The sequence below is a fragment of the Bufo bufo genome, chromosome 5 (genome assembly GCF_905171765.1).
Source record: "Bufo bufo chromosome 5, aBufBuf1.1, whole genome shotgun sequence".
In the NCBI taxonomy this organism is placed as follows: domain Eukaryota; kingdom Metazoa; phylum Chordata; class Amphibia; order Anura; family Bufonidae; genus Bufo; species Bufo bufo.
Genome location: NC_053393.1, coordinates 239724843 through 239751180, shown reverse-complemented (window position 1 = coordinate 239751180; position 26338 = coordinate 239724843). Strand labels below are relative to the sequence as shown.

The 26338-nt window shown below is 47.7% G+C and overlaps 1 protein-coding gene across 1 annotated transcript in view; it reads right to left on the bottom strand.

The window, feature by feature from the left end:
• KBTBD2 (kelch repeat and BTB domain containing 2) overlaps nucleotides 1-25189 on the bottom strand; it is a 43273-nt gene extending 18084 nt beyond the window's left edge. Inside the window, exon 1 of the mRNA XM_040432859.1 lies at nucleotides 24976-25189. The gene's annotated coding sequence lies outside the window, so the exon portion shown is untranslated. The remainder of the gene's footprint in view (nucleotides 1-24975) is intronic.
• Nucleotides 25190-26338: the final 1149 nt, after the last annotated feature.

Here is a 26338-nt window from a genome sequence, read left to right as displayed (position 1 = left end):
AGAGGAAACGTAATGCAGGATCTCCTCTCCCACACACTGCTCCATACACTTCCTGGGTACATAGAAAGGCAAGTAACTGCAGTATATGTGACCCACTCCTCCCCCAACAACCTTTACACTTCCTCCAGTTTATTGTGGCTTTTTTTTCCTTTACTTTGTAAAAAAACACCATGAATTTTAAGCTTTTTTTTTTTTCATTCATACATTTTTACATGCATTGAGTTTACAGCATTTTTCAAGATCTCTGGGAAAAAGCACAAAAGGAATAAAAAACAAAAACCCACCACATTAAGAGAATGCTGAATATTGGGGTAGGGAGGAGACCACCACAAAAACACTTTGGTGCAATTAAAGCTACTTTCACATCTCCTTTCCGGAATTGAGATTCAGAAGATGATCTCGATACCGGAGGAAAACGCTTCCGTTTTGGCCCTATTAATTTTCAATGGGGACAAAACTGAGATGAATGCACCAGAATGCATTCCATTCCATCTGGTTGTGTTCCCATGCCAGACAGAACACCGCGGTTTTCTGTCTCGCATGGGACGCAGAGCAAGACGGCTAGGGCATGAAACACAATGTAAGTCAATGGTGCCGGATCCGTTTTCTGGGACACAAAAGAAAACGGATCCGGTGCCCACTGACTTACAATGGTTTTAGAGATGGATCAGTCATTGCTATGTTAAAGATAAAACAATCATGTTGCAGAATCATGTCAGAAGCGTTTTGGATGACCCATTACGGATCCAGCAAAAACACAGATATGAAAGTAGCCTAATATTTCTAAAAGTCATACTTAAAGAGAACATGCCCCCTCTCCTGACTGGTCAGATTTAGTAACTACTTGCATTCCTCTTGTAATAACAGTTCTGGAGCATCTATTCTTATGACTCTGCTGTGCCATTCCTGCTAGAAGTCTACAAATAAATTGACCGCAGTCTGCAGTAAAGGTACTGCTGGGTGTTACCAATAGATGATGTGGCTGACTCTGTTCAATCAGTGCTGCTGCGGTCAGACCATGCAGGGACACACCCTAACTGGAAACACCCATCTGTACGTTTACTGCAAGCTGCTGACAATTCATTCATAAACCTCTAGTAGAAATAACAAAGGCATTTCACATCATACAGTCATAAGCATAGATCAGCAACCTCCAGCACCCCAGCTGTTTAAAAATTACTACTCCCAGAATGCTTCATTCACTTCCATGGGAGTTAGAAGAGCAGCCAAGCATGTTTGCATGCTGGAAGTTGTCGTTTCACAGTAGCTGGAGTGCCGAAGGTTCCTGATCCCTGGCGTAGATTTTACAGAATTTTGATTAGGTTGATTCTGCATTCATAGGTTTGTAGAAGTTAAGCCTCTTTCAGACAGGCGTTGCGGGAAAAGGTGCGGGTACGTTACAGGAAAATGCACGATTTTTCTGCGCGAGTACAAAACATTGTAATGCGTTTTGCACACGCGCGAGAAAAATTGCACATGTTTGGTACCCGAACTTCTTCGCAGAAGTTCGGGCTTGGGATCGGTGTTCTGTAGATTGTTATAAGGGAAAATAATAGCATTCTGAATACAGAATGCATAGTAAAATAGCGCTGGAGGGGTTAAAAAAATAAATAAAATAATTTAACTCACCTTAATCCACTTGATCGTGCAGCCGGCATCGCTTCGGTCTTCTTTCTTTGCTGTGTGCAGGAACAGGACCTGTGGTGACGTCATCACGTGATCACCGGAGTGACGTCACCACAGGTCCTGTTCCTGCACACAGCAAAGACAGACAGAAGAGATGCCGGCTGCGCGATCAAGTGGATTAAGGTGAGTTAAATTATTTTATTTTTATAACCCCTCCAGCGCTATTTTACTAAGCATTCAGAATGCTATTATTTTCCCTTATAACCATGTTATAAGGGAAAACAATGATCGGGTCTCCATCCCGATCGTCTCCTAGCAACCGTGCGTGAAAATCGCACCGCATCCGCACTTGCTTGCGGATGCTTGCGATTTTCACGGGGCCTGCGTTGCGTGAAAAACGCACAAAATAGAGCATGCTGCGATTTTCATGCAACGCACAAGTGATGCGTAAAAAATCACCGCTCATGTGGACAGCCCCATAGAAATGAATGTGTCGGGATTCAGTGCGGGTGCAATGCGTTCAACTCACGCATCGCATTCGCGCGGAATACTCGCCCGTGTGAAAGGGGCATTAGGATTATAGTATTTTTTAGGGTTGTCCCGATACCACTTTTTTAGGACCGAGTACAAGTACCGATACTTTTTTTCAAATAGTCACCGATACCGAATACCGATACTTTTTTTAAATGTCATGTGACCGTTTTGGGGGATCTGTGGATCTGTGGATGACGCACTGTCATGTGGGGGATCAGTGGATGACGCACTGTCATGTGGGGGATCAGTGGATGACGCACTGTCATGTGGGGGATCAGTGGATGACGCACTGTCATGTGGGGGATCAGTGGATGACGCACTGTCATGTGGGGGATCAGTGGATGACGCACTGTCATGTGGGGGATCAGTGGATGGCACTGTTGTGGGGGATCTGTGGATGGCACTGTTGTGGGGGATCTGTGGATGGCACTGTTGTGGGGGATCTGTGGATGGCACTGTTGTGGGGGATCTGTGGATGGCACTGTTGTGGGGGATCTGTGGATGGCACTGTTGTGGGGGATCTGTGGATGGCACTGTTGTGGGGGATCTGTGGATGGCACTGTTGTGGGGGATCTGTGGATGGCACTGTTGTGGGGGATCTGTGGATGGCACTGTTGTGGGGGATCTGTGGATGGCACTGTTGGGGGGGATCTGTGGATGGCACTGTTGTGGGGGATCTGTGGATGGCACTGTTGTGGGGGATCTGTGGATGGCACTGTTGTGGGGGATCTGTGGATGGCACTGTTGTGGGGGATCTGTGGATGGCACTGTTGTGGGGGATCTGTGGATGGCACTGTTGTGGGGGATCTGTGGATGGCACTGTTGTGGGGGATCTGTGGATGGCACTGTTGTGGGGGATCTGTGGATGGCACTGTTGTGGGGGATCTGTGGATGGCACTGTTGTGGGGGATCTGTGGATGGCACTGTTGTGGGGGATCTGTGGATGGCACTGTTGTGGGGGATCTGTGGATGGCACTGTTGTGGGGGATCTGTGGATGGCACTGTTGTGGGGGATCTGTGGATGGCACTGTTGTGGGGGATCTGTGGATGGCACTGTTGTGGGGGATCTGTGGATGGCACTGTTGTGGGGGATCTGTGGATGGCACTGTTGTGGGGGATCTGTGGATGGCACTGTTGTGGGGGATCTGTGGATGGCACTGTTGTGGGGGATCTGTGGATGGCACTGTTGTGGGGGATCTGTGGATGGCACTGTTGTGGGGGATCTGTGGATGGCACTGTTGTGGGGGATCTGTGGATGGCACTGTTGTGGGGGATCTGTGGATGGCACTGTTGTGGGGGATCTGTGGATGGCACTGTTGTGGGGGATCTGTGGATGGCACTGTTGTGGGGGATCTGTGGATGGCACTGTTGTGGGGGATCTGTGGATGGCACTGTTGTGGGGGATCTGTGGATGGCACTGTTGTGGGGGATCTGTGGATGGCACTGTTGTGGGGGATCTGTGGATGGCACTGTTGTGGGGGATCTGTGGATGGCACTGTTGTGGGGGATCTGTGGATGGCACTGTTGTGGGGGATCTGTGGATGGCACTGTTGTGGGGGATCTGTGGATGGCACTGTTGTGGGGGATCTGTGGATGGCACTGTTGTGGGGGATCTGTGGATGGCACTGTTGTGGGGGATCTGTGGATGGCACTGTTGTGGGGGATCTGTGGATGGCACTGTTGTGGGGGATCTGTGGATGGCACTGTTGTGGGGGATCTGTGGATGGCACTGTTGTGGGGGATCTGTGGATGGCACTGTTGTGGGGGATCTGTGGATGGCACTGTTGTGGGGGATCTGTGGATGGCACTGTTGTGGGGGATCTGTGGATGGCACTGTTGTGGGGGATCTGTGGATGGCACTGTTGTGGGGGATCTGTGGATGGCACTGTTGTGGGGGATCTGTGGATGGCACTGTTGTGGGGGATCTGTGGATGGCACTGTTGTGGGGGATCTGTGGATGGCACTGTTGTGGGGGATCTGTGGATGGCACTGTTGTGGGGGATCTGTGGATGGCACTGTTGTGGGGGATCTGTGGATGGCACTGTTGTGGGGGATCTGTGGATGGCACTGTTGTGGGGGATCTGTGGATGGCACTGTTGTGGGGGATCTGTGGATGGCACTGTTGTGGGGGATCTGTGGATGGCACTGTTGTGGGGGATCTGTGGATGGCACTGTTGTGGGGGATCTGTGGATGGCACTGTTGTGGGGGATCTGTGGATGGCACTGTTGTGGGGGATCTGTGGATGGCACTGTTATGGGGGATCTGTGGATGGCACTGTTGTGGGGGATCTGTGGATGGCACTGTTGTGGGGGATCTGTGGATGGCACTGTTGTGGGGGATCTGTGGATGGCACTGTTGTGGGGGATCTGTGGATGGCACTGTTGTGGGGGATCTGTGGATGGCACTGTTGTGGGGGATCTGTGGATGGCACTGTTGTGGGGGATCTGTGGATGGCACTGTTGTGGGGGATCTGTGGATGGCACTGTTGTGGGGGATCTGTGGATGGCACTGTTGTGGGGGATCTGTGGATGGCACTGTTGTGGGGGATCTGTGGATGGCACTGTTGTGGGGGATCTGTGGATGGCACTGTTGTGGGGGATCTGTGGATGGCACTGTTGTGGGGGATCTGTGGATGGCACTGTTGTGGGGGATCTGTGGATGGCACTGTTGTGGGGGATCTGTGGATGGCACTGTTGTGGGGGATCTGTGGATGGCACTGTTGTGGGGGATCTGTGGATGGCACTGTTGTGGGGGATCTGTGGATGGCACTGTTGTGGGGGATCTGTGGATGGCACTGTTGTGGGGGATCTGTGGATGGCACTGTTGTGGGGGATCTGTGGATGGCACTGTTGTGGGGGATCTGTGGATGGCACTGTTGTGGGGGATCTGTGGATGGCACTGTTGTGGGGGATCTGTGGATGGCACTGTTGTGGGGGATCTGTGGATGGCACTGTTGTGGGGGATCTGTGGATGGCACTGTTGTGGGGGATCTGTGGATGGCACTGTTGTGGGGGATCTGTGGATGGCACTGTTGTGGGGGATCTGTGGATGGCACTGTTGTGGGGGATCTGTGGATGGCACTGTTGTGGGGGATCTGTGGATGGCACTGTTGTGGGGGATCTGTGGATGGCACTGTTGTGGGGGATCTGTGGATGGCACTGTTGTGGGGGATCTGTGGATGGCACTGTTGTGGGGGATCTGTGGATGGCACTGTTGTGGGGGATCTGTGGATGGCACTGTTGTGGGGGATCTGTGGATGGCACTGTTGTGGGGGATCTGTGGATGGCACTGTTGTGGGGGATCTGTGGATGGCACTGTTGTGGGGGATCTGTGGATGGCACTGTTATGGGGGATCTGTGGATGGCACTGTTATGGGGGATCTGTGGATGGCACTGTTATGGGGGATCTGTGGATGGCACTGTTATGGGGGATCTGTGGATGGCACTGTTATGGGGGATCTGTGGATGGCACTGTTATGGGGGATCTGTGGATGGCACTGTTATGGGGGATCTGTGGATGGCACTGTTATGGGGGATCTGTGGATGGCACTGTTATGGGGGATCTGTGGATGGCACTGTTATGGGGGATCTGTGGATGGCACTGTTATGGGGGATCTGTGGATGGCACTGTTATGGGGGATCTGTGGATGGCACTGTTATGGGGGATCTGTGGATGGCACTGTTATGGGGGATCTGTGGATGGCACTGTTATGGGGGATCTGTGGATGGCACTGTTATGGGGGATCTGTGGATGGCACTGTTATGGGGGATCTGTGGATGGCACTGTTATGGGGGATCTGTGGATGGCACTGTTATGGGGGATCTGTGGATGGCACTGTTATGGGGGATCTGTGGATGGCACTGTTATGGGGGATCTGTGGATGGCACTGTTATGGGGGATCTGTGGATGGCACTGTTATGGGGGATCTGTGGATGGCACGGTTATGGGGGATCTGTGGATGGCACTGTTATGGGGGATCTGTGGATGGCACTGTTATGGGGGATCTGTGGATGGCACTGTTATGGGGGATCTGTGGATGGCACTGTTATGGGGGATCTGTGGATGGCACTGTTATGGGGGATCTGTGGATGGCACTGTTATGGGGGATCTGTGGATGGCACTGTTATGGGGGATCTGTGGATGGCACTGTTATGGGGGATCTGTGGATGGCACTGTTATGGGGGATCTGTGGATGGCACTGTTATGGGGGATCTGTGGATGGCACTGTTATGGGGGATCTGTGGATGGCACTGTTATGGGGGATCTGTGGATGGCACTGTTATGGGGGATCTGTGGATGGCACTGTTATGGGGGATCTGTGGATGGCACTGTTATGGGGATCTGTGGATGGTACTGCTATGGGGTGGGATATCTGTGGATGGCATTGTTATGGGGTGGGGGGGATCTGAGGATGGCATTGTTATTTGGTGGGGGATCTGTGGATGGTGCTGTTATAGGGGATCTGTGGATGGAACTGTTATGGGGAGGATCTGTGGATGACACTGCTATATGTCATCCACAGATCCCCCTCATAACAGTGTCCCCCAATACACTGGGCCCCGCCGCTCACCGAAGTATTTATAAACGTGAATCCTTATCCTGTTATTAAGTTGAACTAACGCTGCCCTCTCCCATGTTCCCCTGTATCCCCACAGCACTTACTTAAGCTTCCATAGCAGGCAGAGCGGACGGCACCAGTAACGTCACTCACTGACGTCGCGCGTCTGCTCCGCCTGCTTCATTCATAAAGTGGGCGGAGCAGGCGCTCTACGTCAGTGAGTGACGTTACTGCTGCCGTCTGCTCTGCCTGCTATTGAAGCTTACAGGGGGATACAGGGGAACATGGAAGAGGGCAGCGTTAGTTCAACTTAATAACAGGATAAGGATTCACGTTTATAAATACTTTGGTGAGCGGCGGGGCCCGGTGTAAGAGTACAGTGACTGCACCGGGCCCCGCCCCTAGTTACGGACTCCAGCCCCTCCTCTCTCCCGATGCTGCATCTTTGCCGGGCCGCAAAAATACTCATTGCGGGCCGCATGACACCCATGCAGTAAGTAATACCCAGTCACATACCAGCAATAATTATCGTTGCCGGCTCTCTCCACCCCTTCTCAGCTGCCGTTCACTGCCCCCTCTATGCACCGCTCACCAGCCCGCTTGATGTAAAAAAAAAAAAAAGTATTCTATTTATGTATCGGGGCGGGGTATCGGCGGCTGAGTACTGCCGAGAAAACTCGGAATCGGTCCCGATACCGATACTAGTATCGGTATCGGGACAACCCTAGTATTTTTCTCAACTCTGTTCATGTTAAAACATTTTTGCTGTGAAGAGGCACGTGATCTCTGCTGAGTCAAATTCAGTTTAAGAGAACTGCAAAAGTAAACCAAGCATCTGTGATAATCTTGTAGGCAGAGAAACTGACCAATAATCTTACAAAAACCTCTGGAAGAGCATGACATTGTGAATGGATTAATGGAATTTATTTATCAAAAAAATTACACACATATAGAAACATAGAATGTGTCGGCAGATAAGAACCATTTGGCCCATCTAGTCTGCCCAATATACTGAATACTATGAATAGCCCCTGGCCCCATCTTATATGAAGGATGGCCTTATGCCCATCTGTTGAGGAAGGGTTGACACGCATGTGTAATACTAATTATATATATATATATATATATATATATATATATATATATATATATATATATATAGTCCGCAGCACTCCTTAAAGTAAAAAATGTGCAGATTATTCACACATCAGAAAAATGACAACGTTTCAGTTCTCTCACAGAACCTTTCTCAAGTCTTGACTTGAGAAAGGTTCTGTGAGAGAACTGAAACGTTGTCATTTTTCTGATGTGTGTGAATAAACTGCACATTTTTTACTTCAAGGAGTGCTGCGGACTTTCTTTATTTGTTTATCTGTCCTGGTCGAGGGACCACCGCGGGCACCGTATAACAGAGAAAAGGGAGTGCTGCCTAACCTTTTCTATGAAAAATATATATATATATATATATATATATATATAATGAAGAAATAACACCGCGGCACATCCGTTTACAAACGGTGCATTAGCCGAGTTTTCAACGGACCGATTGAAAGTCAATGGGTCCGCAGAAAATCACGAAAAACGGAACAACGGACACGGAACACAACAACGGTCGTGTGCATGAGGCCTAAGGCAAAGAGTAATATTCGTTAAGGTATAAATAAGCGGAGTCATCACTAGACGACTCCTATTTATGATTATTGATATTTGCATAAATACTGGTAATTAATATTCCCCCTTTACACTATCCCATGCATGCTTAAACTCCTTCACTGTATTTGCAGCTACCACTTCTGCAGGAAGGCTATTCCATGCATCCACTACTCTCTCAGTAAAGTAATACTTCCTGATATTACTTTTAAACCTTTGCCCCTCTAATTTAAAACTGTGTCCTCTTGTAGCAGTTTTTCTTCTTTTAAATATGCTCTCTCCTCTTTTACCTTGTTGATTCCCTTTATGTATTTAAAGGTTTCTATCATATCCCCTCTGTCTCTTCTTTCTTCCAAGCTATACATGTTAAGGTCCTTTAACCTTTCCTAGTAAGTTTTATCCTGCAATCCATGTACCAGTTTAGTAGCTCTTCTCTGAACTCTCTCCAAAGTATCAATATCCTTCTGGAGATATGGTCTCCAGTACTGAGCACAATACTCCAAATGAGGTCTCACTAGTGCTCTGTAGAGCGGCATAAGCACCTCCCTCGTTCTACTGGTAATGCCTCTCCCTATACACCCAAGCATTCTGCTAGCATTTCCTGCTGCTCTATGACATTGTCTGCCTACCTTTAAGTCTTCTGAAATAATGACCCCTAAATCCCTTTCCTCAGATACTGAGGTTAGGACTGTATCACTGATTTTATATTCTGCTCTTGGGTTTTTACGCCCCAGGTGCATTTTCTTGCACTTGTCAACATTAAATTTTAGTTGCCAGATTTTTGACCATTCCTCTAGTTTTCCTAAATCCTTTTCCATTTGGTGTATCCCTCCAGGAACATCAACCCTGTTACAAATCGGCAAAAAGACACACCTTACCATCGAGGCCTTCTGCAATTTCGCTGATAAAGATATTAAACAATATGGGTCCCAGAACAGATCCCTGAGTTACCCCACTGGTAACAAGACCATGGTCTGAATATACTCCATTGACTACAACCCTCTGTTGTCGGTCCCTCAGCCACTGCCTAATCCATTCAACAATATGGGAGTCCACGTACAGCCTTATTCTACATAATTAAAAAACAAATCTTTATTTCATGATGGAATAATCTTTGGATGGTAATATATTTTCCTCAAAAAGCATTTTATATAAAAAAAATTTTTTTAAAAAAATCTGATTTTTTTGATGATTTTTATACACCCTGCACTAAAGACAAGTCAACACTATGGCCAATCATTAGCTGTGGCAGCACGTGAACCCTGTCAAAAAAGATGTTGACAACGAAGGACTGAGGAGCAGGCAAGTATGCAGCGACAAGTGGAAACCTATTGAAAGGAATAAGTAATTGGTCTCTTTAACCCTTTAATAGAACAATAAGCATAGAAATTAAGTACACAAGAAATATTTCTTGGAATATATTCTCTGAATTGCTGTTTGCCATTCTGCAGCACTTTCTGCATTATCCTGACAAACATGAGAAGTCCTGCAGAGAACAAGGGGGTTGATCTGCTCCATCTTCAGCTAGAGATGCACTGAAGGGCCACAGCTCCAGGTCTTACACCTTGTCCCAGTGGAGGGGGAACATGGCTCCTGAGACACATTTCATTATATATTTTTCTGCTACTTAAAGGAAGTGTATCACATTTTTAAAGAATTTTTGATGATGTTAAATTTTCCATGTCAATACCCACCATAATTTTCAACTAAGGGCTCTTTCACACTTGCGTTCTTTTCTTCCGGCATAGAGTTCCGTCGTCGGGGCTCTATGCCGGAAGAATCCTGATCAGTTTTATCCTAATGCATTCTGAATGGAGAGAAATCCGTTCAGGATGCATCAGGATGTCTTTAGTTCCGGACCGGAACGTTTTTTGGCCGGAGAAAATACCGCAGCATGCTGCGCTTTTTGCTCCGGTCAAAAATCCTGAACACTTGCCGCAAGGCCGGATCCAGAATTAATACCCATTGAAAGGCATTAATCCGGATCCGGCCTTAAGCCAAACGTCATTTCGGCGCATTGCCGGATCCGACGTTTAGCTTTTTCTGAATGGTTACCATGGCTGCAAGGACGCTAAAGTCCTGGCAGCCATGGTAAAGTGTAGTGGAGCGCCCCGGGAGCCGGACGGACTGTAAGTATACTGCTCCCCCGCTCCCCACTACTACTATGGCAGCCAGGACTTGAATAGCGTCTTGGGTGCCATAGTAACACTGAATGCATTTTGAAGACGGATCCGTCTTCAAATGCTTTCAGTTCACTTGCGTTTTTCCGGATCCGGCGGGCACCTCCGGCAAATGGAGTGCACGACGGTTCCGGACAACGCAAGTGTGAAAGAGCCCTTATAAGACACTTTTTCCCCTCTCCCCAAAAAATTGATTTTCCTGAGCCCATGACAGCACCACGAGAGAGAGAGAGGATCTGCCCCCCAAAGACAGGAAACCTGCAGAATAAAAGGGCGGACACTCTCCTCCCAATTCAGTGTGATATTCAAGCAACGGAGGAAGTCCGCCAACACAGTGTTAGATAATCAAAACATTTTCTCTATTTATTTATTTTTTGATGCAACACCCGTGTGAATATAAAGAGAATCAAAATAACCCAAAAGGGAGGGAATATAAGGGTGCTGTCATGGGCTCTGGAAAATTAAATTACCGGTAAGTAATCATCATTTTTCCCTTTCGCCCACGAGAGATTTACCAGAGGAAAAATTAGGGTGGGAGGATAGAAAGAAGCACCTTTTCCCCAAAGGATGACCCCAAATGAGAGGAATTCGAATCAAGCCGATAGTGTTTGAAAAAAGTAGAAGGAGAAGACCAGGTAGCCGCTCTGCAAATATCCTCTATGGGAACAGAGGATCTTTCCACCCAGAAAGTAGCCACTGCCCTGGTAGAATGTGCCTTAAGACCCACCGGAGACGACAACCCGGAAGCAAGATAAGACAAAAGATATAGCAGAGACAATCCACCTGGCTATAGAAATTTTTGTGGCCGCCTTTCCCTTATTCACTCCTTGGAAGAGTATAAAGAGTGAATTAGAACTGCGCCAGTCTCTAGTACGAGATCGGTAATTAATAAAGGTCCTTCTAACGTCTAGGCAGTGAAGATATTTTTCTTTTACTGACCAAGGGTTACTAACAGTGTAGGCCCGGGAGAACAATCTCCTGGGACCTATGAAATTTGGAAACGACTTTTGGAAGAAAGGCCGGGTCTGGCCGAATCAAAACTTTGTCTTATAAAATAGTGGTATATGGAGGATTAATGGAGATGGCCTGAATCTCGTTAATCCTGCGAGCAGATGTTAAGGCTTTTAGAAGGCACAACTTCAAGGTGAGACATTAAATAGAGATAGTCTCTAAAGGCTCAAATGGAGGTTGGGTCAAAGCTTTTAACACTAGGTTTAAGTCCCATGGAGGAGGTCTAGTGGAAGTTGTTGGGGTGGATCTGGCTACTGCTGAAAAGAACCTGGACACCCAAGGGATCCCTGCTATGTCCTGATTTAACAAAGCTGACAGAGCCAAAACGTGTACCTTTAAAGTACTACCTGCTAGCCCTAAATCTAGTCCCTTCTGAATGAACTCTAAAATTAGATGAATGAGAGCAGAAGAGGGAATGTCATTAATCTGGATCTGCGTGAAGTCTAGGAACTTTTGCCAAACCCTAGCATAAAAAGCCACCGTTACTCTTTTTCTACTCTTAAGAAGAGTAGAGATCAGGGCATCAGAGAATCCCTTCTTACTTAACAAGTACTTTTCAAGTTCCAGTCCGTTAAGGTCGAGATTTTTTTATGCCGGTGTGAAAGACTGGGCCTTGGCTCAATAGATCCCAGTTCTCTGGAAGAACCCAGGTATCCGAGATTGACATGATCCGGAGCCACGTGAACCAAGATCTTCTAGGCCAAAATAGGGCAATGAGCATAACCCTCGCCCGCTCTTCCCTGACTTTCCATAAAACTCGAGGAATCAAGGGCAGAGGAGGAAAGACGTAAGCCAGGTGAAAGTTCCATTTTTGCAGGAAAGCACCTATCCCACAAGGGGATCCCGCTGGGTTTAGGGAGAAGAATATTGACTTTTCTGTTTTGGGTAAGTAGCAAAGAGGTCGATGTCTGGTTGTCTGCAGAGGGCTGTTATTTTCCTGAAAATGGATTGGTCTAATGACCATTTGCTCTGAGAGAAAAAATGGCGACGCAGAAAGTCTGCCTGTCCATTTTCCACACCTCTGATATGTACTGCAGAGATCAAGGCACATTCCTTTTCTGCTAATAGGAGGATTCTATGGGCCTCCTGCATTAGAGTAATGCACCTTGTGCCCCCCTGCTTGTTCAGATACGAGACTACTGTCTTTGTTCGTCATGCCCGAGATCTTTTCCTCTTATTGTTGGGAGGACAGCGGTCATTGCAAGGCATACCGCAGCTAGTTCTTTAAGTTAGAGGGTCCTCTTTCCTGGATATCCCTCCAATGAGCCTGAAGGGAAATCTCTTGGATGTGAGCAACCCACCCCCAGGGACTTGCGTCTGTTAGAAATACCAGGTCTTCCAGCCTCCATGGAACTCCCTGAATCAGGCTCTGAAGAGTAAGGTCTGATAATCGTATTTTTGCCTTTAGGGAGTCGTTCGTCTCACAGAATGACAGGATCTCCCATTGGAGAACCCTCGAGTGGAGCTGCGCCCATCTTACTGCCAGAATGCAGGATGTGAAGGACCCCAAGATAGACATTCCCTTCCTCATTGTGATCGCAGGGTTCCTGATCAGATTTTTTATTTTCTTCTGGACCAGGATAACTTTTTCCTGTGGTAAAAAACATTTCTGGCAGGAAGAGTCTAATATCAGTCCCAGAAAATACTGTCTTCTGGTGGGATCTGGTCTTTACTTTTCCAGATTCAAAATCCAGCCCAACCAGAATTTCTGAAACGGTCAATACTGCTGTTCTGAAAGCTTCTTTTGATCCCCCTATTATCAGAAAATCGTCCAGATATGGTATGAAGAGGATATCTTTTTCCCTTATGTGAGCTGCCATTTCTGCAACTATTTTTGTAAATACTCTTGGAGCCATGGACAGACCAATCGGCAGAGCCTGGAACTGAAAATGTCAAAGAAGACCTTCTATTCTTACTGCGACTCTTAGAAATCTTTGATGCTCTGGAAAGATTGGGAAATGATAATATGCATCTTTGAGATGGAGTACCGCCATGAAACAGCGACGAGGAAGAAGGTTTATAGCTGATTTTATAGTTTCCATCTTGAACTTTTTTATCTGTAAAAACTGGTTACATTTTTTTAGGTTTATTATAGTCCTAAAGGACTGGTCCGTTTTTTTTTTACTAAAAACAGGGGAGAGTAAACCCCCCGCCTTCTTCCGCTTTTGTTACTGGCACCTCACTTTCCATGGCTGAATTTCCTAGAGCCGAGGCCTGATCTTTTGTAATTAAGAATCTTGCTGGCAGGGACAGACGAAATTCTAGTTTTAATCCATTGTGAATGGTGTTTAGTATCCATTAACTTAAAGAAATCTGGGACCAGGGCGGAAATTTTTTTCTTAATCTGCCCCCTACCCGAGTTCTGGCGTCATTGTTGGTCTTGTTTCTTTTTGTTTCCAAGGGATTGGTTGAAAAGGTAATTTCTACCTCTCCTTTGGTTCCGAAATCTGTCCTCCTTGGATCTTTTGTATCCTTCTTGATTACTTCTAAAGGGACAAAAAGGGCGACAACCTATTTCTGGGGGGGAAAGGACTCTAAAACCCAGGGAATTTTTTTTTTTTTTGTCAGCAGCTTTATCTATTAAGTCCTCTAGGGATGGTCCAAAAAGGTACTCCCCTTCACAAGGAACCGCACATAGTTTATTTTTAGATGGGAAGTCTCCTACCCAATTTTTTAACCAGAGGGCTCTACGGGCTGAGTTCGACAAAGCGGCAGATCTAGCCGCTAGTCTAACAGAGTCAGCTGAGGCATCTGCCAAGAAGTCAGCTGCTTTTTTAATAGTTGGTAATGTTGATATAATCTCTTCCCTGGGGCATCTATTTCTTATTTGGTTTTGTAATTCAGAGAGCCATGCTATCAGAGACCGGGCCGTACAAGTAGAGGCAATGCTAGGTCTGAAAGACTAAGTAGATGCTATCCATGCCCCTTTTAAGAAGGCATTAGCCTTTTTATTCAGTGGGTCCTTTAATATCCCCATATCATCGAAGGGAAGAGCAGTCTTCCTTGACAATTTGAAAATGGCCACGTCTATTCTTGGTGCTTTATCCCACATGACACAATCTTCCTCTCTGAATGGATATTTACGTTTAAGACTTTTAGATATCTAAACTTTTCTGTTTTTTACATTCACCTTTGATTAAAGCCGAAACGTTTTTATGAACCGGAAAGGTGCTATGGTGTCTAGATTCCAGCCCTCCAAACATAAAATATCCTGGATAGACCTGGGTTCTTTTGTCTATTCAAAGCCCATAGTTGAACGTACGGCTTTTAGGAGTTTTTCCTGTGTCTTCTATAGGGAAACAGAGTCTACCACTTATTTCACCCTCTTCAGAAGACGATAGGGATGAATCATCAGACTGCCCATATAGTGAGGAATGTATGTCGCCTTCATCAGAATCAGATGAATTATGTTCCTGTATCACATCCGGTCGTCTAATTTTAGATTCATTTTTGATGATAAGGAAGAATTAACTTCCGATTTGACTAGTGCCTGAAGACATTTGTAAAAAGATGGCGAGTCCTCAGCCACTGTTTTATCAATACATTGTTGACACATCTTTCTCCCATTCAGATGACAACCCAGTTTTACAGAGAGCACATTCCTTCTTCTTCGTCACCACTTTCCTAGGTTTAGTCTGTAATACATTAGTATAAGTACATCAGCCCAGAGAAGCACAACATTATGCCCAGAGCACTCACTCCTTCAGAGGTACCAAGGCTGGAGGGACCGCAGACTTTTCCACGTGCTTGTCCTCCTTCATGCCGCTTCTGTCACTGAACCAGCACTGCTAGGACGCCGGCTATCCATGCACACTGCGCTCTTCTCATAGGCGCTTCTGTGATGTCGCGCTCGACGCTACGCGCCGGTCACGTGACACATGCCACTCTCCCCGGCCTAAGCACACAAAGTACTCCCTTCGGAGTTTTGCTGTGCCTCTGCCCGTCCCTTTCAGCGTACCAGAAGTGCCGCAATAGAATCCCGGGAACAGCAGGTACGATGGGGAGAAATCCAGCCCACTATAGGGGTCAGCGTAGGAGCACCACCAGAGGGAGGGAACCTAAAAGGAAAAAACTGCAGGCTTCCCCAGAGACAGGAAACCACGCTGAATTGGGAGGAGAGTGTCCGCCCTTTTATTCTGCAGGTTTCCGGTCTTTGGGGGGCGGATGCTTTCTCTCGTGGTGCTGTCATGGGCGAAAGGGAAAATATCAGTGTCTTAAGGGAACGAATACTAATGAGCTCTTCCATTACGGAAGTGCTCAGCAGTACAGCAGGACCAGAGAGCGGTGAATGCAGTACTCCATGAGCAGGCTCTGTACTCACCACTCCCTGGTGTTCTCCTGCAGGTGCCGCACACTGTGCTGTGATCTGCGCACAGCATGAGGATGTAGGCACACTGTGACCTTACGCTGTGCACAGAAGAAAGAGTGATGATCTCAGGAACGACAGCGCCGTTCAGAATAAGAGAGCCAAGTTTATTTTTTATTTTTTTTTGCTTTATATGAGGTCTGATCAACATTGGGGGTCTGATCTGAGGTCTGAGCTGCAGGGTCTCATTAACATTGAGAGTGTGATCTTGGGTCTGAACTAGGGTCTAATCTGAGGTCCATTTAGGGCTCTGGCACGGCGTGCGCCTTCTCTTCAACCAGCTGATCTGTGGGGTTGCCATGTGTCATACCCCCGCCGATTTGATATTGATGACCTATCCTTTTAAACAAAAAACATAAAATCCTGCAGTTTTCACACTGGCCCCCAACGATGGGCTCATGTATGTGCTTTGAACTACTGAAGTCTGTTCCAGCCAGAATTCACTTTATCTGGCATACATGCCCAGCTGTCAGCTGGACAAAAAATATTACATGAATCTTTGTCCAGCGAAAAGCTGGAATATATGCTGGAAAGTGGCCAGATCCCCGCCAGATGCCATTACAGTGAATGGGGATCCAGCGGTGTACGGTGGTATCCGGCTATGCTAGATACAGTGAACTCGGAATCAGAGTTCAAAGGGCATATGTGAACCCAGCCTAAGCCTAATAATAGGAGCCACTTCTTGATCTGTACAGATCACTTTGCTGCAGTTATCTGCTTATCTATCATTCTAATCCTGCCTGTAATGATATCACCTCTGTGTATAGATAAGAAAGGATCCACCATTCACAGTAGGTGATTGTCACAGCTTCTCTATTCTTTCCTTGTACAATCTTCTCTGCCAAGGTCACAAGCAAGCCTAGAAAACTCTCCTATAAGCCTCTTTCAGACGGTCAGTGTTTTTTTTTTACCAGTAATTGTAAGCCAAAAACACAAGTGGGTTCAAAACAGAGATAAAATGGAATGGAATTATTTGCATCTCATCTGTGTTTTGGACCCACTCCAGCTTTTTTTAGCTTACAAATTCTGATCAAATACTGACCACGTGAAAGAGGCCATAGAAGTCAATGAGGTCCCCTAATGACCATTGTGTCTATGGCTCATGTGGCTGTAGTAAATTTTTTTTAATGCTTTCTAAAAGGGCATTTAGAACAGCTCAGGCAAGATGGCCACCCCCAAAATAACATGCAGGACATGGAATAACTACGGTAAATCTGCGATCAGAAAGTAAAAACAGAAAGGAGATGTGTTAAGGGCGCTTTACACGGGACGATAATTGAACAGCTCATCACTAACCAGCGTTACTAGTATTAGCGTCGCTCCTCGCCATACTCTGGAGAGCGGTGCACGTAAATGCTGAGGTCTCCTTCACTAGTGATCAGTAGATTGCTTCCTTCCTGACAATCTGGTAGATCTTCGTCCAGTGTAAAGGGACCATTACTATCTGGTTGTAATTGGTTACAGAAGTGAGTAGAGCATAGCATTCTGCAGACTGCTCATCCATTACAATAGCTTACAGGGGTGGTCCACTATGACAGATTCCCTTTAGTTCCACAAAATACCATGTGCAAATCTAGTCTAAAGGCTGCATCCACACAGTCCTGAAACGTTCATCAGCAGGATCGCCATCCCCAGACCCCTACCCTGCATCCTGACTGGGTCTCGGCTCCTTCAGTCCACCGCCACTCATGCCACGCTCTAGTCCCTGCTCATAAACTTTATGTTTGACGGGGGTCACGTGGCTCCTGCAGGCAGTCAAACAAAACAGAGGACATCAGCAGTAGACCAAATGAAAAGTAACCCAGCCATGGACAGCAGCTATGTATGCCTGTCTCCACAGGTCCGGTGATGTGAGGGCGTCTAGTCGAAAGGCCCCCCGAAGGTGGCCAACCCCTTTAGCATGTCATTCTAGGCCTCATGCAAACACCCGTATTTTGGGTTTGGATGTGGCCCCGTTTCAATGATTCTGTCCGTAGCCGTATATCCGTGCCACAGACCCGCAAAACAAAAAAACAAACATGTCCTATTTTTGTCTGTTTTGGGGACAAGAATAAGCATTGCCAGCAAAGCGCAGGACGTGCGGGGAAAATGTACACGTCTAGTATCCATTTTTTTTTTTTTACAAATACGTGATTTGCAGACCGCAAAACAGATAGTCGTGTGCCGGAGGTCTTATGCTGCGGATTTCCACTTCAGATTTCTCCCTTTGCAATGCAAAAAGTGAAATCAGCAGCAAATGACCAACAAATCAATGACAAAATCTGTAGTGGATTTTTCCGTCACAAATGACGTCCCATGTGGATGTATCCTAAAGAGGATGTCTAGTAGTTTCCATTTTTCACTTGACGTGTCTTTCCTAGTGATGAGCTGATTCCAGGGTAATCTACGGCTTGTATGCCACCAGTCAGCTGTTATGTGTAGGAGATCCTAACAGAAAGCGTACCATTTTTCTTGTAGAGCCCCCTTAGGGAGGATAAAAAAGTACACCGTTCCCACTGAAATCAGTAGCGGAGTTCTATCAAACTGGTGTAAAGTAGAACTGGCTTAGTTGCCCATGGGAACCAATGAGATTCCACCTTTCATTTTTGACAGTTTCTTTAGAAAATGAAAGGTGGAGTCTGATTGGTTTCAATGTTCTTTGAATCCCTGTCCACCTCCTCAGGCCCTATGCTAAGGTCAGCCACACATGAGAGCTGCTGGCTGGCCAACAACTACCTCTCCGGATCCACCCCATGCACGTGCTTGCTTTAGTCAATTGTGAATGTGTTGGGAACGGGAGAGGAGAGAAACTCAATACCAGAATCCTCCGCCAGCGGCTCATCTCCCTGAGAACAAAAAGGAACTGACAGTTGAATACAAACATGCCTGATCCTCATCTCCCATGCCGTCTGGAGGCCTCCATATACATTACAAGGCTAGCCGATCCTGCCAAAATTGGGGAGGTTCAGTTGACATATCTAATATGTTAGTCAGCTCACGTACCCATTCATTCTAATGTGCTTCTTCACACATCAGTGATTTTCCACAGACGTGGGTCAGCGGAAACACCAAGGAGACATGCCCACTTTAGTCTATGGGTCTGTGAAAACCACTGACACCACCCGGATGGCATCTGTCTTTAGTCCGTGGTTTTCATAGACCACTCGTAGGAGATGCTCTGGAAATTCATCTAGTTTTTTTTTTTTTTCATGGAACCATGCTGTTGATCTGAGAATCGCACAGCAGGTCCTATTCTCATCCATTTTTGGGATGTGAACAGCCTTTCAATTGATCAGAGTGAAAAAATAAATAAAATGGAACGCACACAGAAACGGTGCAATCTTTAAAGATCCGTTTTTGGGGGGACTGAAAATCAGAGAAGCCCATGCACACGAGTCTTAAAGGGGTTGGATTTAACAATCGGGGACAGGCGCCTGCAATAGCCTAAAATAAAATAAATCTTATACTGACCCATTCTCCAGTGCCGTTCTCTGTGGCACTGGTCCTATTCTCCTGCCGCTGCTCATTTACAAACAGCAACGGCGACATGGCGTTGTTTTAATCCGGCGTTCAATTCCGACACCGGAACTGCCCGCCGGATCCGGAAAAACGTGTGAAAACGGATTACATTTGAATCCTGATAAGAATTTTGATCACAATGAAAAAATGCATTGGAAAAAACGGATCCGCCATTTATGGACTTTAACTTTTTTTTTAAAATTTTCGGGTTTAACATGCAAAAGCCGGATCCGGTTTGACTGAACACACGGCGCCGGATCCGGCGTTAATGCAAGTCAATGGGAAAAAGACCGGATCCGGCGTTCAGTCAAAGTGTTCAGGATTTTTGGCCGGAGGTAAAAATACAACATGCTACGGTTTTCTGAAAAGCCTGATCAGTCAAAAAGACTGAACTGAAGACATCCTGAACGGATTACTCTCCATTCAGAATGCATTAGGATAAAACTGATCAGTTCTTTTCCGGATTTGAGCCCCTAGGACGGAACTCAGCGCCGGAAAAGAAAAACGCTAGTGTGAAAGTACCCTTAATGCCTCATTAACGAAGCAGAGTTCAACTCCGTATTTTGATACAGTAATTTATGCAAATAAACTAAGTGACACCTGATAAAGGCAAGACGAGGTAAGTCTTGCGATATTTTCAGAAAGACCTCCATGGAGGCAATACATTTTTCAGTAGGACGGAGCCGATATTTTTAACTACGTTTTTTTTTTTTTTTTTTTAAAGGGGTTTGCTCAACCCTAATTCCGGTATGTGACCTCTGCAGCCAACCACTGTCCTCTGTAGTCTATTACTGAGAACACAGAGATTGGCTGCAGCAGTGACATATCACCAACCAGAGGTCGCAATAACGCCTGTACAAGTGTCATAGACGCCTGTTCAGACCATTTTACTCCCTGGAAAAAGTCTAAGGCGTACCGATACGCCTTAGACTTTTCCCAGCCATTCATCAGCGCAGTGAGCGCTGTGAACGGCACAGGCAGCGCACCAATGCTGCTGCTGCTGCCTGAAACAACCAATGACAAAGCTCCTTACAGTGAGGAGCTTTGTGATTGGTCACTGAGTGGCTTCCGGAGCTTATGGCACACCGCTCTGAAGTAACTAGGAAGGAGGCGCACGCGATTGTCACTGGCGGAGTAAGTGGCCTTGCTGCAGCGCCTTCAGCCTCACATGCTGTATGCGGCTAATCCGGCTGTGAACACATGGATATGTGAGCTATAGCGGTGCTCGTCCGTGGTGTGCGCCCTGTCAGGGACCAGCCCTGCTAGTAGTAACTGTTCGGTAACTCCACAGTTCGCACAGGTTACCCATAAGTGACGGCCGGCAGCTGGGTGAGTGTTGTGTCACCGACAACGTTTCAGTTTCCCGCTCTTATCTGTAATGTACAGCTCCTAATGTGCAGGCAGTGTGCGTCATGAGGACAGGAGTACAGTACAGCTGTTACCCATAGCAACCGTAGACAGCCTGCTCTGTAATTAGAGGAAGCAGCCACCGTCTGTTCATAAGTCAGTCTGGCAGATTGGCACTGTTCTGGGGGTAATGTGGCTGATGGGGTTATGACTTAAGAACAGACTGTGGCTGCTTCCTCTAGTTACAGAGCAGGCTGTCTCCGGTTGCTATGGGTAACAGCTGTACTGTACTCCTGTCCTCATGACGCACGCTGCCTGCACATTAGGAGGCTGCTGCCCCATGGTTACTTGATGGGCCGTCAGGGCCTAATATGGCTGGTACTGTTCTGCCTGGGGGTAACATGCCTGGCCCATGTGATGGATGGCAAACCCCAGTGACCAGCGGCAGCAGAAAAAGCAGCAAAAATTTAAGGGATTGTCCCAAGATCAACACTTATTTACCTATCCATACTTAACCCAGAGAGCACTAGAACATGGTAACCAAGGTGGGGCCCCCAGCGATCATGTACTTGAAGGGGACATGTCTGTTTTAGTAAAAACTTGCATTTCCCATGCAATAACAATTCTGAAGAGTCAATTCTTGTGACTCTATATTGTACCATTCCTCTATTATTCCTACTAGAACTTATGAACACATTGTTAGTAGTCTGCAATAAAAGGTCCAGCGGGGGGTTACCAGTTGACAGCACTGATTGAATAATATCAGGCTGTGCAGTGACACCCCCATCTGGACCTTCACTGCAAACTGCTAGCAAGTCATTCATAACTAGTATCAAAAATAAGAGGATTGGTGCAACATAAGGTTATAAGAATAGATGCTCCAGGATTGTTATTATATGGGGGGGGGGGGGGGGGTGCAAGTAGTTTCCGAAACAGACAAATCAGGAGAGGTGAGGGGTCCTCTTTAACGACAGGTGATAAATATCGATCTTAGGACAAACCCTTTAAACCTCATAAAATCACCGCAACAGTGACCTCAGTGGTGCCGACCCCTCAGCGCAACAGTGACCTCAGTGGTGCCGACCCCTCGGCGCAACAGTGACCTCAGTGGTGCCGACCCCTCGGCGCAACAGTGACCTCAGTGGTGCCGACCCCTCGGCGCAACAGTGACCTCAGTGGTGCCGACCCCTCGGCGCAACAGTGACCTCAGTGGTGCCGACCCCTCGGCGCAACAGTGACCTCGGTGGTGCCGACCCCTCGGCGCAACAGTGACCTCGGTGGTGCCGACCCCTCGGCGCAACAGTGACCTCGGTGGTGCCGACCCCTCGGCGCAACAGTGACCTCGGTGGTGCCGACCCCTCGGCGCAACAGTGACCTCAGTGGTGCCGACCCCTCAGCGCAACAGTGACCTCAGTGGTGCCGACCCCTCAGCGCAACAGTGACCTCAGTGGTGCCGACCCCTCAGCGCAACAGTGACCTCAGTGGTGCCGACCCCTCAGCGCAACAGTGACCTCAGTGGTGCCGACCCCTCGGCGCAACAGTGACCTCAGTGGTGCCGACCCCTCGGCGCAACAGTGACCTCAGTGGTGCCGACCCCTCGGCGCAACAGTGACCTCAGTGGTGCCGACCCCTCGGCGCAACAGTGACCTCAGTGGTGCCGACCCCTCGGCGCAACAGTGACCTCAGTGGTGCCGACCCCTCAGCGCAACAGTGACCTCAGTGGTGCCGACCCCTCAGCGCAACAGTGACCTCAGTGGTGCCGACCCCTCAGCGCAACAGTGACCTCAGTGGTGCCGACCCCTCAGCGCAACAGTGTCCTCAGCTAAATTTTAAATTGTCTAAATTTGCCATATATGCATGAAAGACTGGTTCTAGAGTACTAGTAATGGTTTCCCTGCATAAATAGCAACTCCTTAATTTTATGTAGGCCTTCGTATTAACTATTTAAATTACTCTAACTTTCGTACTCCTCATCGGCTAAAAATACTCCTCAAAAATGGTAAGAGGAGTATTTTTACTCTTCCAGAAAAAATGAAGCGCTACCTCTGTCACCAACACTGATGTGCAGTTGCATGGAACGTCACCTCTGCAGCCAATACCTGTCCTCAGTGTTAGGCTACTTTCACACTTGCGTTGTTCTTTTCCGGCATAGAGTTCCGTCACAGGGGCTCTATACCGGAAAAGAACTGATCAGGTATGTCCCCATGCATTCTGAATGGAGAGTAATCCGTTCAGTTTGCATCAGAATGTCTTCAGTTCAGTCGTTTTGACTGATCAGGCAAAAGAGAAAACCGTAGCATGCTACGGTTTTATCTCCGGCTAAAAAAAAAACTGAAGACTTGCCTGAATGCCGGATCAGGCATTTTTTCCCATAGGAATATATTAGTGCCGGATCCGGCATTCAGAATACCGGAATGCCGGATCCGTCCTTCCGGTATGCGCATGCGCAGACTGAAAAAAAGGTGAAAAAATAAATGCCGGATCCGTTTTTGCCGGATGACACCGGAAAGACGGATCCGGCATTTCAATGCATTTTTTCGACTGATCAGGCATTTTTAAGACTGATCAGGATCCTGATCAGTCTTACTAATGCCATCAGTTAGCATACATTTTGCCTGATCCGGCAGGCAGTTCCGGCGACGGAACTGCTTGCCGGATCTCTCTGCCGCAAGTGTGAAAGTAGCCTTAGACTGCTGATTGGCTGCAGTGGTACGTTCTCGAGCAGCAGCAGGAGAACTGGAGCAGTGCGCCGAGAACAACACTGGAGTAATGCTGGATTTACACAGCCCGAATATCGGGAACGAACGTTCCTATGAATGCTCGTTCCCAATGATCTGCCCCTCTAAAGGGGAGTGAAATGCTCGGAGATGCAGACACCTCAATCATCATTCCCGGGCTGCGGATCGTGCCATCTAAGGCTACTTTCACACTAGCGGCACGGACCTCCGGCAGGCTTTTCCGTCGGGTTAACAGCCTGACGGCTATGTCCTGCCGCTAGTGAACGTGTGCCCCCGGACTGCCGCTCAGTCCCCATTGACTATAATGGGGGCGGGGCGGAGTTCCGGCGGAGGCACGGCAAGATGCAGCCGGACATGTCGTAGTTTTATTGCGGCAGCCTCTCGCTGTGCGCTGCCGTGCCTCCGCCCCCATTATAGTCAATGGGGACTGAGCGGCAGTACAGGAGCACACGTTTACTAGCGGAAGGATGGAACCGACAGGCTGTTCACCCGATGGAACAGCCTGCCGGAGGTCCGTGCCGCTAGTGTGAAAGTAGCTTAAACAGCCTCTGCTGCTAGGAACAATGATTTTGTACGGGGACAAACAATAGCAGTAGGCATCGCTCTTCCTCGGACTGTGGAGGCGATTGCCACTGACAGGAAGGAGCGCTCCCTTCCCAACAATCGGCTGCACCTTGCCAGTGTAAAGGCAGCTTAAGAGGTGAGTAGATGATTTAGTTTAGGCTGTGGCAGGGCTCGTCCACGGTTTTTAATTCTCTCAGACAACCCTGATAAAGGTTTTCAGAGTGTTTTAGACTGAGGGAGGTTATTAGTATCTGATCGGTGGGGGGGGGGGTTTGCCTCCTGGCTCCCCCCACGACCACCTGTGCCCTCCTTGCAGCTTACCCTAGGTCAGCAATGTCACGCTCACGAGGCTGAGCCACGATACCAAGCACAGCCATTATCCAGTGGGCGGCACTATAGTAAGCTGCGGTGCCGGACGTCAGCCCCCCACAAATCAGATAGGTCTTCAATATAAAAAACACTCCAAAAAAAAGCCTTTTACACCCTTTTCTGATGACATTTATGCTAATCAGACGTGATGAACTTGTAAATTATATATAGGCACACACACACCAATCAAATGAATGAGAGGTAACCGTACAGGTGCTTTTGTGTCACATAGGAATAGAACATGCGGCGTCTTCCCGCATAATAATGAACGGGGACCCCTCTTTTTTGGGGCAGCTAACCCCGCTATGGTATATAACAACTGTGGGTGATGATGAGGAAACCCTGTAAAGGGCATAAAGGGAAGGTCAATTCCTCCCCACTGATCAGTATATCAATCAGCGTAGCCAGTCTGAGCTGGAGACTGCCTCTGCCGCACTGTGTGAATGGGTCTCTATGTAGAGTCCGACACTGGGGGTGAACGCAGCTATTGTGTAATAGTCTCCTATCAGCCCGGCCACCATGATCATACTCACCGGGTGTTTGCGGCACCGCTCACAGACGCTCCGACACTTCCCCTCTGGCTGTATCCATCGTCCCCAACCTTTCCCCTTCCTTCCGGGTGTGACCTCGCCGTGCCGTTGTTGCCACCGCCGCCCCCTTCCACCAACCAGCGGTGCGTGAGAGAGGAAGAGAACAGACAAACACCGAGGCGGAGAATGCAGGAAGGCGGTGGTGCAATTTTGGGACTATTTTGTGACTCTTCAATAAAGTTTTAGGAAAAAAAATTGAATAAAAAAAAAAATGGGAAGAAGCTTTCGGAAGTACGCAAGTGCGTCTCCAGCCAGTGATTGATGATCGCCAAAGACCTAAGCCACGCCCACTCTCTCCTGATTGCTGTCAGTGGCAGATTTCATTTCAAATAAAGCTGCGTTGCTGAGGCGGACATATTTGATGAGGGCGAACTGTGCGCTCTGTATGAAATGAGTGCCGTGCTATAGCAAGCAGCTTTACAGAACGTACGCGACATTCTGAGTGGAGACGGATCCACGTACATAATACATTCCGTCCACCTGGCAGGAGCGGGCGGGGCTTATCTAGCGTTACATGTAGTGTTTTCAATTATTCCATGAAGCGCTCGGCCCCGATGCTAATGACGTCACGACATTCCTGGCGTCGCTTCCTTGCCTCCTCCAGGCCTCCTCGTGACGTCATTTCATCACCACGTGACTGACTCGCTTCCTCCCGCGCTCGGAGTGTTCTAGACTCAGTTACGCTGGGGATGAGTCACCAGGTGCTGAGAGCGGATGGCGTTATCTGCCGCCGCGTGAGGCTGCGTCCCGCAATACCCATTTACTATCATGGTTTCTTTTTTTTACTCAACAAAAAATATTTTTTCTCTGTTCTTGACAGAAATATTTTTGTTCTCTGATTTTGACAGACGGAGATGGAGGCCCCCAGCAAAGCCTCCAGTGCAGATGTGAACAAGCCCCTATTCTGCCCCAGTTTTGGTTTTGTTTTCATGTAAGGGCGAGTTCACATCTGCTTTGGCAGCTTTTATTATAAAAAAAAATATATATATATAAGACTGGGCGAAATAGTCCAGAAAAAGGATTTATCTTTTGTCCGGTTAAAAAAATGGATTCTGAACGGACTTCATTGTAGTCAACGGAAAAAAATAGCAGTGATGTGAATCCGGCCTCACACAGTTCTTACTATGTTGTGATATAATATATCAGACGTACCCTGAAATAAATGCACGCTGCCATGCCGTTCATTTCTATCGGGGCGCCGAAGATAGCCGAGCGTTGTACTTGGCTGTCTCCAGTGCTACCACAGAAATGAAGGTGTGAAATTTGTGACCAGCTGCTCCATCCATTGCAAGGGGGTTCTACGAGG